Source organism: Vombatus ursinus, unplaced genomic scaffold (genome assembly GCF_900497805.2).
Source record: "Vombatus ursinus unplaced genomic scaffold, bare-nosed wombat genome assembly UNPS02014785.1, whole genome shotgun sequence".
NCBI lineage: Eukaryota > Metazoa > Chordata > Mammalia > Diprotodontia > Vombatidae > Vombatus > Vombatus ursinus.
The window spans coordinates 1,371,964-1,376,838 of NW_020954563.1; the positions used below are offsets into that span (position 1 = coordinate 1,371,964).

The 4,875-nt window shown below is 44.2% G+C and overlaps 1 protein-coding gene across 2 annotated transcripts in view; it reads right to left on the reverse strand.

Moving 5' to 3' along the window:
• The window catches only part of SRC (SRC proto-oncogene, non-receptor tyrosine kinase), an 84,053-nt gene that overhangs the window by 78,827 nt on the left and 351 nt on the right, over nucleotides 1-4,875 (reverse strand). The window contains exon 1 of one of the 2 annotated variants that reach the window (XM_027867113.1): nucleotides 4,538-4,696. The exons of the other annotated variant lie outside the window; for it this stretch is intronic. The gene's annotated coding sequence lies outside the window, so the exon portion shown is untranslated. Of the gene's footprint in view, nucleotides 1-4,537; nucleotides 4,697-4,875 lie in introns of those variants that run through there. 2 annotated transcript variants of the gene reach the window in all.

Consider the following 4,875-nt stretch of genomic DNA (forward strand, 5'->3'; position numbering starts at 1 on the left):
CCAAAAACTCCCTCCATGCCACCACATCCCACTCCAGCAGTAAAATATTTATTTTCGAGGCCTGGGTCAGGTGGCATCCTCCCCCATGAAGCCTTCCTTGACACCCCCCCCAACTCCTAATGGAAGTGATCTCTCCTCCCCAAACTCCTGTTTTAACTTAAAAACCAATGGCATATCAGAACTGGAAGGAATCTTAAAGCTTATCTAGTACATAAGCCCCAAATGTGGTCTCCAAGAGTTGGACATGACTGAAACCATTTAACAACAATAACAAAGAGATAAAAATTAAAACCCAGAAACAGGTACTAAATGAATTACTACTCTCATATTACAGATTTGGAAACAATAGTTCAGAGGTTAAGTGACTTAGCTCTAAGTGTCAGAGGAAGGATTTGAACCCAGGTCTTCCAGTTCAAGCAGTCTCTGCAACATAACTTCTTGAAATAAAATTGAAGGCATTAGGCCTCTCTGAGATAATGATATTTTATAGGATTATTGAATATTAGTGCTAAAAAAAAAACTTAAACATCATTTAGTCTAAGTCAGGAGTGGGGAACCTGCAGCCTTGAGGCCACATGTGGCCTTCTAGATATGACTGAGTCCATGTTTTACAGAACGAATCCTTTTATTAAGGGGATTTGTTCTGTGGAGTTTGGATTCAGTCCAAGGGCCACACTTGAGGACCTAGAGGGTCACATGTGGCCTTGAGGTTGTAGGCTCCCCACCCCACCCCTAAAGACTTAGACTCTAAGTCTTTCATTTTAGAGGGAAATAAACTGAGGCCCCAGGAGTGTAAATAATTTGCCCAAGTAGTAAATGGCAGAGCTGAGCTTCAAACCCAGGTCTTAGTCCAAATCCAGTATTTTTTTCCCCCAGTACACCATGATGCCAGCTATGGGAGGTGGACAGGGTGTTAGGCATGGGAGTAAAGGAAAGGAGTCAAAAGAGATGCAGATACAAATCTCACCTATTACTTTTACCAGGTGTATGACCATGAGCACCGACTTTCATCATTCTAAGCCTCTGTTTTCTCATCTGCAAAAATGAGGTTAATAACAGTACTTCCTTCACAGAATTGTTGGGATGATCAAATGAGATGTTTATGAAGTTCTAATTAAATATTTACCTAAAAAGAGAGGCATTATGGGGTAAAGATAAAGATAATGAGCTGGCCTTCGAATCAAGAAGACTTGGGTTCAAATCCAACCTTTGCTAGAGACAAGCTATGTGACCATGGAGAAATCATTAACCTCTCAGAGCCACAAGCAACTTTCTACAACCGTACATTACCCAGGAGTTGCTGATAGGCATTGGTGAAATTTCTACTCCTGCTTTCTCCCTCATAAAAAAAGATAGAGAGATAGATTAGATAGATCTGTATATAAACAGACAGACAGGTACATACACACACATAAATATATATGCATACATATTTAATAGTTTTAAAATGCATTAACATTTTTGGGACACATGTATATATGTGAGGATACATGCATGGTGTGTATATACATACATGTGTGTGTGTATTTTTTTTGTTTGTTTGTTTGTTTTGCTTTTTAGTGAGGTGATTGAGGTTAAGTGACTTGCCCAGGGTCACACAGCTAGTAAGTATTAAGTGTCTGAGGCTGGATTTGAACTCATGTCCTCCTGACTCCAAGGCCAGAGCTCTATTCACTGTACCACCTAGCTGCCCCCATAGGTATGCATTTTTTAACATCCTCAGTGCTCATAAGGAGACCTAAGGGCCTAGAGATGTGGTATGGCACACTGATAAGAGCAGGAGATTAAGGGAAATAAGCCCTGGATTCTAGTCCCAGGTTTATCACTAGCTGAACAAGTCACTTTTGTTCTCTGGGCTTCATCTGTAAAATGGGGATAAGAGCCTTTGTCAAGGTTATTGTGAGGATCAAATGAGAGATGACAAATGTGAAAGCTTTTTTAAAAAAGTATAAAGTGCTGTGCAAATGTATGGGTCAAGTTACCCCTTCTTCAAAGGAAAAAACAGCTAAGAAAGCAAAGCAAAGAGGGACCGACAACGGGCAAGAGCCCCAGTGGGTCTGGCAGAAGCTGCTGGCACCCAGAATATATCCCAAGAAGGGCTATTTGAGGAGCTGCCAGTGCCTTCTACCCACTGTCTGGCTCACTTCTCTCAGGCAACTTGACCTTTGGTTGAGAGCTCAGACCACAGGATCCACAAAACCAGCCACCAGCCATTACACGATTTTAGAGTCAGAAAAGGCATTAGAAATCATCTAAATTCAACTGCTTTTGTTTTTACAGATGACTAGCCTAAGGCTCAGAGTGGTGGCCCTAGGTAATAGTGACAGAGCCAGGATTCAAACACAGACTCTAAGGATTCTAAATCTAGCACCTTTGCCATAACACCACCCTCCCATCCATTCTTCCTAAAAACTATTAGTAGATAAAGCCTCTTAATGGAACTTCAGGAGTAATCCAGGGCTGACAGGTTCCCAAGCTCAGCTGAGAGGGGCTTGTCTCCCAGTTACTTTCTTACCCAATCCCAAAATCAGGGCTGCTTGGAATGCCTCTAATACATCCCCTACTCTTTTCTTACCTCCCTTTATTAAGTCTATCCTACAGAGAAGCAATGTTGTACAGGGGATAAAGAACTGGCTTCCAAGCAAGGAAGACCTGGGTTAGAGTCCTGCATCTGACACATACTGCTTGTGGGACCCCAAGTAAGTCACTTCACTTCTCATTATTTTAGGAAACTCTGTAAGTTATAGAGAAAGTGCTTACCTGTACTGGTACAGTGAATTCCCTATACCACTGAAATTGCATTGCCATAACCTAGGCTAGCCTATTTACATATACCTCAAATAGTCCTGGAGTGAAGTCAAGGAAAATCCATCCCACCACCACAAAGTCAAGAGCTATGATCCTAGATTCAAATGGAATCTTTATTGTCCCCAAGACAAATAAGGGTTAACCTTGATCCTAAAATTCAGAGCTAGGAGGGCTCCTGGAGGGGAGGGGAGGAGGAATAGAATAAGCATATTGTGCCTACTATGTGCCAGGCACATTGCTGAGCACTTTTACAAATCTTATTTATTGATCCTCACAACAACCCTGTGAGGTAAGTGCTATTATTAACCCCATTTTACTGTTGAGGAAACTGAGGCCAACAGAGGTTAAGTGACTTGCCCAGTAAGTGTCTGAGGCTGAATCTGAATTTAAGTCTGACTCCAGGCTCTTAGAGATCATTTAATTATTGTAATGAGGAGACAGAGGTCCATAGTTTCAGTGACTTGCCCAAGGTCAAAGGAATAATAGATAGCAGAGCTGGGTTGCAGATCCTGAAACTCTGAAACCAAATAGAGTGTTTTTTCCACTCCACTATAGGGCTTTATGAGTGATAAAAAACTTTCTTCATCACAGACTCGGGAGTTCTGGTTCAACTGTTTCTAATCTCCATTTTACAAATGAGGAAACTGAGGTTTAAAGTGGTTGTGACTTGCAAGGGATGGAGCTGGGACTCACACCCAGGTTTTTTGCCTCTAAGTTTAGGGCTCACTCCACCATCCACCCCTCTGATTATTCCCACACCAGAATTCACATGTGTTCTTAACATGCCCCACATTCAGTTGGCTCTGTCATCTTGCCTCCACCAACCCCATCTAACAGATCATTCACTTTATCTCACCACAATAAAGCCCTCTCATCTGACAGCCCAGAACAGGAAATCTCCCAAATGCAAACCAATGGACCCAAAACTTTTATCAACTTGGATAGCCTGCCTTGAGCTCTGAGATCTGGGACGAGGCCTGTTCCCCCTAACAGTGTTTATAAACATATTTAAAATGGACGAAGCTCAAGGGAGAGAACTTTGGCTGGGGAATGCTCAATCCTGAGTACTGAGTAGATTGAAGATTCCCATGGATCCCCCTTAACAGACCAAGTTCAAGACCAAGACAAAAAACAAAAAACAAAAAAAAAACGGGGGAGGGCAACAAAGAGGGTGGCCCGATTAAGGTCCTAAGAAAGACCAATCCCATGAGCCTGGGAAAGAAGACTCAGAAACGGAGCCCAACTGTGCCGAGCTAAAGCGTTTAAAAAACAAAGACCCTTTGAAACGAATAGTTCAAGGGGGAAGGGAGGGAAACAGATCAGAAGACTCCAAGTGCATCAGCGATATTAATATTTCATATTTTGCCCTAGATATGACTGAAGGTTTTTTCTCCCTGCCTGGATTTCCCAAGTGATTTGAATAAATGAACTACAGAAAGTCTTCAATTATCCAGCTCAGCCCTGACATTCCCTACAGTCAATCCCCCAAATCCACATCTCAACAAAAGGGCTCCTCCATAGAAGCCCTAGTCCATAGTCAGTTCTCTCTGATGCTTGGAGCTCCCTTACTCCGCTGAGAAGGCAAACATCGCTGGATTCCTCTAAAACCATAAATACCTCAACGCCCCGACATTCCTGAGTCAAGCCGGGCCAGAGCTTGGGCCACAAGGGCCCTTGGGAGGGCTTCGGGGCCCTGTTCGATGCCCGAGAGCCCTCGGATCCGATTTACCAGTTCGCTCCCTAGGCTTGGAAGAATCCTGGAGAGGGAGGCGCGGTGAGAAATGTGTCTGCCGGTTCTCCGAGGCGGGTGGAAAACAAAGCCGGGGTCAGCTTCCCCGCGGCCCCATCCAGGGAGAGGTTAGGGCAACGCCCCCTCATACAGACACACACACACACACACACACACACACACACACACACACACACACGCACAGAACAACGGCCCCCCCCCCACAAGCCGGGACAACGCCCCCCCCACACTCACTAGGACAACGCCCCCCCAATGCGCGCGCGCGCGCAGACACACACACACACACACACACACACACACACACACACACACACACA